Consider the following 13,754-nt stretch of genomic DNA (forward strand, 5'->3'; position numbering starts at 1 on the left):
AAGCTTCCACCACCCAACTCCGTCAAAGCAATCAGAAGTTTTCTCGGGCACGCCGGGTTCTATAGGAGATTTATAAAAGATTTTTCCAAATTTGCTAACCCTTTGTGTAAATTGCTTGAAAACGATCACCCTTTTGTGTTTTCTGATAACTGCAGGGTAGCTTTTGAGGAATTAAAGAAGAGACTGGTAACAACACCTATCATAGTTGCCCCCAACTAGGAGCAATCGTTTGAGCTGATGTGTGATGCTAGTGACTATGCTGTGGGAGCAGTTCTTGGGCAGCAAAAAGATAAAATCATGCATCAAATATACTACGCAAGTAGAACGTTGAGTGGATCCCTGCTAAATTTTACTGTGACCGAGAAGGAGATGCTGGCAGTGGTGTTCGCATTTGACAAGTACAGGTATTACCTGATAGGCTCAAAGGTAATTGCTTATACTGACCATGCTGCTCTCAGGTACTTAATTAAAAAGAAGGAGTCAAAACCACGCCTGATTCGATGGGTCCTACTGCTGTAAGAATTTGATGTGGATATCCGTGACCGAAAGGGAACGGAAAACCAAGTAGCTGACCTTTATCCAGGCTAGAAGGAGTTGAAAAGAAGGTTGAGGTAGAAGAGATTCTGGAAATTTTTCCAGATGAACAACTACTAGCCACAAGTCTCGAGGAAGCGCCATGGTATGCAGACATTGCAAACTACCTGGCGAGCGATATTGTTCCTTATGACCTTTCCTCTATTCAAAAGAAAAAGTTCTTCCGTGATTGTCACATGTATTATTGAGATGAGCCTTATCTGTTCAGGATTTGTGTTGATAACATGATCCGGAGATGTATCCCTGAGATAGACTAGTCTTCTATTTTGCAAGCATGTCACGTATCCCCATATAGTGGGCACTTCGTGGAGTAAGGACAACTGCGAAAGTGTTGGAGTCGAGGTTCTACTGGCCAAAACTATTCAAAGATGCACATCTATGGATAAAGGGCTGTGATGAATGCTAACAAACCGGGAACATTTCCCGCAAACATAAGATGCCCATGAACCCAATTCAGGAGGTAGAAGTGTTTGATGTATGGGGGATCGATTTCATGGGGCCGTTCATTAGCTTATATGGCAACAAGTACATACTCGTCGTTGTGTACTACGTGTCCAAATGGGTAGAAGCTGCAGCACTCCCTATAAATGATGCAAAGGGGGTGATTGGTTTTCTGAGAAAGAACATTTTCACCCGATTTGGCACCCCAAGGGCAATAATCAGTGACGGAGGCACTCACTTTTGCAATCGAGCCTTTACAAAGTTGTTGGAGAAGTATGATGTAAGCCACAAGGTGGACACCCCATATCATCCACAAACAAGTGGGCAAGTGGAAGTCTCGAACAGAAAGAGTGTGCTGACTAAAACTGTGAATGCAACTAGAACAGATTGGGCAAGGAAGTTAGATAATGCACTTTGGGTGTATCGAACCACTTTCAAAACTCCAATTGGCATGTCGCCATACAAGTTGGTGTTTGGGAAGTCGTGTCATTTACCCGTAGAGTTGGAGCATAGAGCTTGGTGGGCATTGAGGTAGTTGAATCTTGATAGTGAAGAGGCAAGAACAAGTAGAGTAACGGAATTACACGAGCTTGATGAGTTTAGATATCACGCTTTTGAGAGAGCAAGATTATACAAGGAGAGAATGAAGATGATACATGATAAGAATATTATTGAGCAGAATTTTAAACCCGGAGATACGATATTGCTATACAATTCCCGCCTGAGGTTATTCCCCAAAAAATTGAAATCACGATGGTCAGGGCCTTTTTGTGTGGTTGAAATTCACCCCATAGGCGTTGTAGATATTGTTGCGAGTAATGACTCTCGCACATTTAAAGTCAATGGGCATAGGTTGAAACATTATGTGGCCATGGAGGAAGAAAAGGAAGTGTCAGTGACCCATTTAATCGATCCTCCAAAGTTGAGCGTACTTTAAATACGCTTATATGCGTCGTGCCGCGACATTAAATCAGGCGCTTCATGGGAGGCAACCCATTGATTTGTTGTATTCGTCGTGCCACAACATTAACTAAGACGCTTGTTAGGAGGCAACCCAATGCGTAGTGATTTTTAGTGTAGGTAGAATTTGTTATTTTTATTTTTATAAGTACTAACAAGTGCAGGTGAGCTTGGGTGAGTATAAGTCCACCAAACCTGAAGGATTTCCTGAGAAATTTTGGCGCCCAGGTGCGCGGCCGTGCTCAAACTGCGCACGTAGCTCCGCCTGCCACTTTAGTTAAAGTTATTTTTCTTTATTTATTTGTTTTGTTCTTTTGATTCTAATATTCTAACTTACCCCAATCCACTATCTCTCTCTCTTAATCTTATTCATGCCTAACACCTAAACCTCCCCTTACAAATAAAAAAAACACAATCTTTCCCTTTTTCCCAAAGAACCCCAACCCTCATACTCCCACATTAACGATCAAATCACACCCACTCCACCCTCTTCTACCCTAACTACAACTGTACCAGGTAAGGTCACTTGTTTCAATTATTGTTGGGATATTTGAGTTCTTGGTTATGTAGTAGTTTTCTTTTTTTCTTTAGTAGATTTCTTTTGTAGTGTGCTCTTGTATGTTAGTGGGTTTGTTGAGGTTGTCGTAGATGTATCTCTTGACATGTGTGGTTGAAAATGGAGAAATTGTGGTTGAGTTTGGCTTATCACTTTCTTAATTGGGGACTCCGGTGAATAGTGTATACAAAGTATTTGTTAAAATGCCACAATGAGTTGTTAATGTAAATTGTGACCAATTGTATGGATGAAGTCTGAGTAACTACCTCTGGTTCACATCTCTTGTATTTCGCTGTTGATGTTCTTTATTTCAGGTATTATAGCGCCCTCCAAGAAATGTCGGACCATTGGTGCTTCCTCCAGTGGCCAAGCTGGATCCTCCAGAGCACGTGCTTCAACTCCTGCTCGTCCGTATGATAGTTACAGGTCCGTCTCCAGCGCAACTCAGGACCGTTTTGGTACAAAGCATCCAAGAAGCCCATACCGGAGAGGGGTATTGATATAGGGTCTCTCCAATATAGTTGTCCCGACTTGTACAATGAGTTGGTCCGGTGCGGGTTGGATATTTTCTTTAAAGAACAGGATGAAGCAAATTTGATGGTTGTGCCCGAATTTTATGCCAACATTAAAGAACATGTGAACGGTGTGTGCACATTGCTCAAGAAGAATGTGGAAGCCTCTGTTGAGGCCATTCGGAGAGCATACTGGCTTCCCGCATCTGTGGAGGAGGCGGAGGACTACTATGAAGCCCATGGTATACGATACACCACGTGGGATTTGTTCTTTAAAACGATATGTGTGCCTAGAAAGGAAGTTGTGTGGATTATACATGGGCATAGTTCAATTCGGCGGCACTAACCTTTAAAGGGAAGTGTTGGTTGTATGTCCTCAATAACCATCTACTCCCGTCCTCCAACATCACTGAAGTGAATGGTCATCGAGATGCATTGATTTGGTGTTTCATGAATGGACACAATTTTGACATGGCCAAGATTATTCACGAGGAGATGCTTACTCGTTGTTCGGTGAAGTGGTATGGTTTCTTCTTCCCTTCCCTAGTCATTAGGCTATGACGGGCAGCATGGGTGCTGGAGAACTTGAGCGTGGATGGAAAAGTACAGAAAGAGGCAAAGTTTTGAGCGGATAAGGTGACTATTGGGAAGGACCCTGTGGCACTTGGAGGTGCTAATAGTGATGACTCGGATGCACCTGAGGAGGGAGATGATGAACAAGAGGAAGTGGGAGCTGAGTCGCCCACCCATGAGCATGTTGCAGAAGCTGCAGAACCGTCTAGGGTCGGTCATGTTACTCAGTTAACGCCCTTAGAGCAGGAAATGGTAGGGATGCATACCACTATCACAAACTTGGGGACTAGAGTTGATGCCTTGGCCTCCCAAAATTCTAAATCAGAGAAGAAAATCATGGGTTGGCTGTGTGCATTGGGGCGGGCATGTCACCTTGACCCTGGCACTGTCTCCGATCAAGACTGATCTGTTAGGGAAGTTCCTTTACCTAGCATTGCTTTATTTGTATAACACGGGGACATGCCATATTTTTAAGTGTGTGGTGGGGGATACTTCGTTTGTATGTTATATACATATATGAACATAGCTTGAACGTATGGTTCGACTTGTCCCGACGATGGATATCACTCGACGGGTTTCTTGAGGGTCTAAGTCGATATAAAAAAAGAGAAGAAACGATTTTCTTTTGTAGGTAGTGTATCAATTCCCTCTTGGTTTTTCTTTGGACCGCAGTTCTTTTCCAAGGATTTTGTTTGAACCAGGTGTAGTTATTTTTTATTTTTATTTTTAGGTACTTATGGGCTATGAGCTGAGATGGAAAGAGGATCTCTTAATGTTGTTATGCCTCAAATACAGTAGACAATTTAGTGTGACACTTAGTCTCAGTTGTTGATTCGTGTTAGAGTGCCTTAAATTGTATGTTCTTAACTGGACTTAAGTACTCAGACGGGAGTGTTTTGATAATACAATCTAGAGTGAGTCATGTGCCATGTGTGTGTGAGATTTATTATATTGTGTGCACTGTATTTGATACCTAGAACTTGCCCTGTGTGTTTGTAAAGCTAAATAATAGTTTTGCTCAGTCTTGGAAGTGATATAGGTGTTTCTTTGTTGAACCAGATATGTATATGTTACTCGCCTAATTGTTATGTACCATAGTTAACCGCTTTGAGCCTGTAATCCTGATTCATTGGCAACCACATTACAAGCCTTATCCAATTGTTTGAATGAACCATCTATTTGAACCTTTTCACCTCCCATAAGCACTTGAATTGTGATGAACTGGTAAAAGATAAAGTGTGGGGTGGTTGGTTTAGCTTTTGAGTGGAACTGATGAAATTAGGAGAAAGGTGCACAGTTTTGAATAAGTAAGAGACTTGAATGAAAAAAAAGTTATATTATTGTGAAAAATATTCTTTGATAAGTAGTGGCTCTTGATTAAGTGTGCCTAAAGAAGCAGGGATTTAATATATATTAATGTAAAGGTGGAGTCATGGTTCGACATAAGTGTGGGGTTCTGAATGTGAAAGTATATGTATTAAAGTGCTTAGCGAGGTGTAGTCACTCTTATATCCAAATGTATCCTACCCGTCCCTTAGCCTAAATTACAACCAAATAAAGTCTTATTTGATCCTAGACTGAATGAGCTCGATTAGTAGAGTAATACACTACGGGCAAACATATGGTGAATTTTGTGTGGCATATGAATGTTCTTTCTGAGAATGAGGGAATTTTGTCTATTTGAGTTCCTAATTGTTTTGAATGTTTATTTCTCGTGGAACTACTCTCGGTTGCGATGTGAGGGCACTTGATTCATGAAGGAAAGGTACATCTTGACCTATGTGTAGAGTAAGTGAGTAAGTTAGGAATATTGCGCGGCATGTGAGAGTGCCTTGTGATATGTTCATGGTGTGATGAGTTAGAGAAGTTGCTTAGCGAAGGAACCTCTGTAGAGTATGGTTGATTTCTCAGAGACGAGCAATGGTTTAAGTGTGGGGTGTTGATAATAGGCTATATTCATGTTGTTTAGCGACCATTTATGCCCCAACTTAGCTATACTTTATTGCTATATGAAGGTTAAATGACAACAAATGGCTCTAATTATGAATTTCGTGCTTTAAAGGAGCAAGTCCTGATTATGAGGACATTAAACAGTGTTTGGAGTTAATTCGGAGCAAGGAATGCCAATCGAAGGTGAGTGCACGTGAAAGAAGAAGGAAAAAATGGAAGACAGTTGAGCTCCATGAGCGCGGGCCAACCAGGGCCGCGCTCGGGCCTTGCTCGTCAGGCAGAAAAGAATGCAATATGAGCGGTCTAACCGCGGTCCGAGTGCGGCCGCACTCGTCACTCCGACAGAATTTATTTTAGGGGTAAATTCGTAAGTTCGAGGGCAACTCCCTTAACCTATAAGAAGCCCAGCTCACCCGAAAAGAAGGTATCAAGGTTTTTGAAGAATTATTGAAGGCAAGAACAGGCAAGAGGCAAGGCAGAAGATTCGGCATAGAGTTGTACCTTTCTTCCTCTTGTTTTGATCACTAATGATGACTTCTACTATTATGATTGTGAAAACGATTATGAGTAGTTAAACTCTTAATCTAGGGTTTTGATGGAACCTCTTGAAAGATGAATTTCTTGATATGTTAATATAGATTTGCCGTAATATTTTCTCTGTTTGTTCAACTTTATTGTGATTGCTGTTGATTGAAGGCCCCTCAATCAGTTGTGCCTTATGTTCCAGAATATTCAGTATAATATTGAATAGTTAATAACTAAGATTCCAATTCCAATAGTTTAGTCAATTACTATGCATATAAGATTTCTGTAATGTGGGCTCGCTTAGCTCAGAGGTCAGAGCATCGCATTTATAATGTGATGGTCATCGGTTCGATTCCGATAGCCGGCTTTTCCCTATTCTTTTTTTTATTCCATTTTTTAGATGATTGATAATGTTCCTTTGAAATCAAAGAATATTGCCACGCTCTATTACCTAAGGTAAATTCTCATATCTTTTTTTATGAATATAATGAGCCTATCTTCTCTTCTTTGTTCATATTCCAAAAAGATATCGAATCTTATGTAAGACCAAAATATTCGGAGGACTCTTCTGAAATACATTATTCACAACAACCAGATTTTCGGCGAGGTATAATCAAAGGCTCTATGCGGGCTCAAAGGCCTATTTAGTATGCATTAATCGGGAGAGAGTGTATATTTAGGTAGTTGTCGAACAACACCACTCTTAACGTATATGAGGGATAAATACAAAGGGTTTAAATGTGTGATTAGAGATAACGAAACCTTGGGTGCGATCTAAGTGAGCTATAACTACGACCAGCTAGCGTAATTCAGGAGAATATGTCTAGTATATTGTTGTAATTACTCGGAAAAGAGTTACGACAGTCAGATTGATCATGATCGATAGAGAAGACTTAGGCAAATTTATAGCAAACATAGCGGAAAGTATTCCGACAAAAGGGGAAATCAGAACCTTAGACCATTCTCATTCTTGCTTACAACCTGTTTATAGCTAGTTCTTAATTACTGCATTTTTATTATGTAATATTTAGTAAATAAACACCCAATTTTTTACTCAAATATCTCTGAAGATTGAATATGTGAATTTCTATGAGTCCAATTATTGTGATCGATAGGTTAATTTCCTGTGGGATTCGACTCTGGACTTGTTAACCGGAATATATTTGCAGTGACCGCTTTGTCCTTTTTATAAGGCATAGTTGGGCGTGATCAACATGCTAAAAGGGATACATGATACGAGAGATACATCAGAAATGATAACCAGAACAGTCAATATGCCTTTAACTAGTTAAAAATCAGTAAGCACAATGAAGAAAATTGCACGGCATCACTCTTCGTGCTTTTACTCTCAACCTCACAAGGAAACAATGATATTGCACGGCACCACCCTTCGTGCTTTTACTCTCACTCATAGTATAAATCAATAAATACGGCACGACATCACTCATCGTGCATTAACTCTCATAACATATCACGGCATCACCCTTCGTGCATTAACTCTCATAACATGTCACGGCATCATCCTTCGTGCATTAACATTCTCCGTTACCACATAAAGAGAAGAAGTAATAACATGGCGATAGGATTAACAAGTGCAAGCCTTACTTCAACAACGGTTCCACAATACCAATCTCAACTTGGAATCAGTGCTCAATTATCACAAAAGCCCGTAAACATGATAAGAATGATCAATTTAACAATTAACTAGTCTAAGCATGGATAACATGATCAAATTAGCAATAAATGCAAGGCACAAGTCCCACCCGCATGCTTTAACCCAACAACATATAGGTACTCGTCACCTCACATATACGTCATTCCCAACATCTAAACATGTAGAAAATGAATAAATAAGTCCTAATTCCTCAAGTCAAGGTTAACCACGACACTTACCTCGCTCCAAAGGATCAACTCAAAGCCCAACTACAGCTTTTCCTTTCAAACAAGCCTCCGAACCAATAGAATCTAGCAAATTACCAACCAAACGATTCAAATTAAGCCCTAGGAACTATCATGATTACAAAGAATTCAATTTAGGCCATTATTGAAAAAGTCAACAAAAAGTCAAGTCCCACGCCCCCTGGTCCAAACTCGAAATTTGGACCAAAACCCGATTACCCATTCACCCCCGAGCCTGATTATGTAATTTATTCTAGAATCCCACCTCAATTTGAGGTCTAATCCCAAATTTACAAAAATTCCTAATTCTACCCAAAACCCCAATTTCTACTATGAACACACTAGCCTTTAGGTTGAAATCTTAGGTAAAGTAGTGAAAGATTGAAAGAAACTAGTTTAGAATCACTTACCAATGATTTGGGAAAGAAGAGTCCTTTGAAAAATCGCCTCCAGGGTTCTTAAGTTTGAAATTTTGAGAGAATGAATAAAAATCCCGTCTAACTCCTATTTTGATCGGTTGCAGATGTCGCATTTGCGACCTGGTGTGAACCCCTCAAATTCGAAGTTCTTCTCATCTCTGCTTTCTTCGCAAATGTGAAGAATCGTTCGCAAATGCGAACTCTGACCTTCTGCAATTGAGACCATTTTACCGTAATTGCGACACTACTTACCACAGCCCCACTTCGCAAATGCGAAGTTTTGTTCGCAAATGCGAACTCTGGCCACCCCAATTACTCTTCGCAAATGCGATGAATAGCACGCAAATGTGAATCCATCAGTGGCCGCAAATGCGATGCCTGATCTCGCAATTGCAAGGTCTGAGGCCCGCAACAAAAACTGAAGCACACCAGCAATGTTCTAAGTCCAAATTTAACTTTGTAGCCTATCGGAAACTCACCTGAGCCCTCGGGACCAAACATGCACATAAGTCTAAAAATATCATGCGAACTTGCTCGCTCGATCAAATCACCAAAATAACACCTAAAACTACGAATTGAACACCAAATAAAATAAAATTTTCAAGTATACTTTGAAACTTCTTTCACAACCGGATGTCCGAATCACGTCAAACCAACTCCATTTCTCACCAAATTTGATAGGCAAGTCATAAATATGGTATTGGACCTATACCGGATTTCGAAACTAAAATACGGACTCGATATCCAAAAGTCAACCATTGGTCAAACATTTCAAATTCATTATGCCTTTAACTTTCAAATTTCAACAAAGTCTGATAACTCAAGCTAGGAACTTCTAAATTTGATTGCAGACATATGCCTTAATCCCAAATCACGATACAGACCCATCTGGACCGTCAAAATATGAATCCAGGTCCGTTTGCTCAAAATGTTGACCGAAGTCAACTCAAATGGATTTTAAGGCAAATTTTTTATATTTTCTCAGTTTTTAACATAAACGCTTTGGAGAAACACGCCCGGACTGTGTACGCAAAATCGAGGAGAGCTATAATGAGGTATTTGAGGCTTCAAAGTGCAGAATTAGTGTGGATATTATACCGTCAACCAAACATGGTATGAATTTAATCCCACACTAGGGGCGGCTCAAGTATACGCATGGCCAAAAGCAAAATTTAATATGAGGCCTAAATTTTTAAAAGAAAGTTATACGATATGTTTTTATTTAAAGTCTATTTTTCTAGGTTTTTGAGATACGGAGTATTAATAATTCTTTTTAATCGATTTCCCTAATTATTCATTTTCAATTAATAATATAGCCAACTCATTTAATCTTTCTTAAAATATTGTTAATTTTAGATAAGATTTTGTAGAGCAATAAAAGTACTGAACTATTGGAAGTTTAAATTTCTTGGAGAAAGAAGGTGAATAAGAATATTAAAGAGAAAGACAGAAAATATGTTGGAGTTTCTGAAATATGAAGAGATCGGAAAAAGAAAGATTGACTTGGACAAAAGAAAGGGAGAGTAAAATTTTTACACGTTATCTAATAAAGGAGTAAGAAGTGAAAAATTGAAATGTTGGAAAAACTATTCATCTACCCATGTTTAAGTAAGTAAATTATTACTTTATTTTTGTATCTAAAGAGCTTTCTTTTATTTTATATTAAAAACCTTTTGTATTAAAAGTACTAAATCTTATTTTTTGAATACGTATATAAACCTATTATTTTTTAAAAATGGGGCTCCCAAAATTTTGAGGTCTAAGGCACAATCCTTACTACTCAACACATTAGAGGCGGTCCTGTCCCATATCTTATCTCACTTTATGAGTTGTTCGTTTGGTATGAGGTATAAGAAGATATAGGGGTGATATAAAAATTTAATACCACCTTAATACTCTGTTTGGTTAGCAAACTAGGTATAATTTATCCTGGTACTAATTTTTACACCGGGATAACTTATACCTTATAGAGGATGGGGTAATTAGCACCGATATAACTTATACATTCTTCTTATAAATTATACAATTGTCATTCTTGATACAACATACCAAACAGTGAATAAACAACAATCTCAGCATAACTTATCACAACATAACTTATACCGGCATAAACCCTATTCCAACCGAACTACCCCTAAGGGTATAATTATTCATATCTTATAAATCTTCCCAACTAGAAAATCCAGTTTGCTAAAGGTTCAGTTAATAACAAACTTGCATATGCCTTCACACATAAATCTAAGAAAGCCTCTCTGAAGCTTGAACTGAGAAATATAATTAATTACTCCGTACAGTAAGATCTTGATAGGTGGACTAGCTTATACTTGAAAAACACGAGACAGATAATATTCTCATAGTAGTGGTGGGCCAGGTGATCTCACATGACCTGCAGAAGTTTTCAGTCATTAGTTGGGATATGCATGTGATTGCAGCAACTGCTCAAATCAAGAAAGAAAGGGTCATCCAGAATGGCGTGACGGACGACGGAGGAACAAAGAGAAAAGAAATGCAAAAGAATCAAATTAGGCCTTGAACATTTCGCCTATGATAAAAGAGTATTAATAATTTGAGTAGCAACATATATATAGCAGGCATACATGGTCTAATTAACCTCCTTTACTTTTAATCGTCGTTTGACTTGAATACAAGCTATGCTTAGTATTAGGTAGGCTGAAATTAGTAATGTTGGGATTAATTATTCTGATACGATTTTTATTGACTGTTTGGTATGTTATATTAATTATGGAATTGTCAATTTTACCGTTTTATCATGTGAAAACTTATTCTGGAATTATTATTCCATCTGACGGGTATAAGTTAACCCGGTACTATTTTTAATCCTGGAGTATCTGTTGCCAGACAAGCCAACATTAGAATAGTTTTTAACCATTTTAAACAATTCATATTAAATAATAACTCAGCAACTGAAATAACTAAAATAGAATGAGGAAAAACGTAATAACAGCGATATCTAGATACAATCTCAGAACTGGTGTCACAAGTGCACGAGTGACTAGAATAATACAAACCATGGTCTGAATGAAAGTAAAACTGTCTGAGCAGTTGTATCTCAAGTCTCTGTCAGGCAATCAATCTAAGCAATCTACTGACCGCCGTTGAGACCGGCCTCAATATCCGCACTAGAAGTGTAGAGTGTAGTATGAGTACAACCTATCTCATATACTTTATAAGTGCTGAGCCTAAACTCGACGAAGTGGTGTCGTGGCTAAGGCGGGTCATTTACAATAAGCTGCACATAGTATAACAATAATAACAAGAAAGGAAATGCAGAACGATAAGGCAGTTAACTGATGAAAATAAACTCAATTCTTGAAATCGGTAGCACCAGAAACATCGTGCCTCAGTACCTCGTATGGCAACACTAAAAGGTAACACAATGCAACAATGAATATAAAACACATAATCCGTTGCGGCGCAGAACCCGATCCCACCGTACAAACACAATCCTCTATTATTCCACCATATAAGTATAAATAATAACAAGTAAAATCCGTTGCAGCGCGCAACCCGATCCCACCATATAATTAGAATCAATATCATAATCCTCCCTTATTTCACCATATCAATATCACATATAAAATCTGTTGCAGCGTGCAACCCGATCCGGCCATATCAATATCAATCTTCCCTTGTTCCACCCGTTGCGACGTGCAACCCGATCCATAAACAAAATTAATAAATGTAATCAACTCAACAACTCAATTCACAAGAATCTCTGCGATTAAAGAATTATGAGAGCAAAACCATAAAGGAATCTCATACCGAGTCAAGAAATGCTACAATTAATACAATACAACAAGACAAGCCAAATATATGACAATTAAAGTATATAAGTAAGACAATTAAGGCAAGTAGCAGGTAATCGTGGAGCATGGAAGAAACGAGCATTTCAATATAAGGGAAAATAGTGACAAGTAACAAGTTAAGGCATAGGAAGCAATTAAGACATATAATAGTTAAGATAGGTTACAAAAAAATTAATAAAATACGGAAAACATGAAAATAACTACTTCGGCGGTGTATATACACTTGTCACCTCGCATATACGCTGCTACACATGTAAATTACATAACATATAGTTCAAGGGCTCCTAATGCACTCAAATCAAGGTTAGACTCAACACTTACTTCGCTCCGCAAGAAATCAAAGCTCAACTGGGGCCTTTTCTCTTAAATTCACCTCTGAACCAACCAACTCTAATCAAAATCGGCTTAATATCAACAAACAATGCAAGAAAAATTAATTACAATACGTAAAGCTAAGATCTTTACACTTTTTCAAAAGATTAAACAAAAGTTAACCCCGGGCCAGTTTGGTCAAAACTCGAAATTCAAACCAAAACCCAATTATCCATTCACTACAACCCCGATTTTGCAATTAGTTTTAAAATCCGACCTCGATTTGAGGTCTAAATCTCAATTTTACAAAAACATCCAATTCTTCCCAAATTCCTAATTTTCTACCCTAAAAAGGCATAGATTAAAGTTAGAAATCAATGGTTGTTGATGGAAATGGAAGAAAAGGAGTTAACCTATATGAACCTATGAATTGGTGATGAATTTTCTCTTCAAAATCGCCTCTAGGCTGAGCTCTAATGAAAAGATGGTAAAAAATGGGTGAAATCCCGTGTTTGAGATATTTTAAAGTTTGGGAATTAGGTGTTCATCGCGTTCGTGAGACACCTGATGTGATCACGAAGCAGCAGTGGCCAAAGGCCTACGCGTTCGCGAGGGGATTCACGCGTTTGTGATATTCTTTCCCCTCTGGCCATCGCATTCACGAGCCTTGGCTCGCATTCGCGTAAAGCAAACCCTCTATCCCCCTCCTAGGTTCCTTACTCTTCGCATTCACGAAGGGTGATCCCACCATAGCTTCGCATTTGCGTACAGAGCCTAGCGTTCACATAGAAAAAAACCTCCCTAACCCAGATTACTCTTCGCGATCGCGAAGAAGGACACACCATATATTAGCAGTAGCCCAAAACCAACAAATTCTTCTAAGTTCAAATGGTTCATATCCTATCTGAAACTCATCCGAGCCCCTCGAGCTCCAAACCAAGCGTGCACACAAGTGTAATAACATCATACGAACTCACTCGCGCGATCAAAACACCAAAATAACACCTAGAACCACAGATTAGACATTAAAATGTATGAAATTTTTAATGAAACTTAAGAACTTTCAAATTCACAACCGAGCGTCTGAATCATGTCAAATCAACTCTGTTTTGAACCAAATTATTTGGATAAGTCAATAATAGTAAACTGAACCTATACATGACCGAAGATAGAGTGAGCTATCAGG

At 38.7% G+C, this 13,754-nt stretch overlaps 1 non-coding gene across 1 annotated transcript; it reads left to right on the plus strand.

The window, feature by feature from the left end:
* The first annotated feature begins 6,405 nt into the window (after positions 1-6,405).
* On the plus strand, positions 6,406-6,478 carry TRNAI-UAU (transfer RNA isoleucine (anticodon UAU)). Its single transcript has one exon. It is a non-coding gene; the product is annotated as a tRNA-Ile (tRNA).
* The last annotated feature ends 7,276 nt before the right edge of the window (positions 6,479-13,754 follow it).

The sequence above is a fragment of the Nicotiana sylvestris genome, chromosome 8 (assembly GCF_000393655.2).
Source record: "Nicotiana sylvestris chromosome 8, ASM39365v2, whole genome shotgun sequence".
Classification (NCBI taxonomy): Eukaryota; Viridiplantae; Streptophyta; class Magnoliopsida; order Solanales; family Solanaceae; genus Nicotiana; species Nicotiana sylvestris.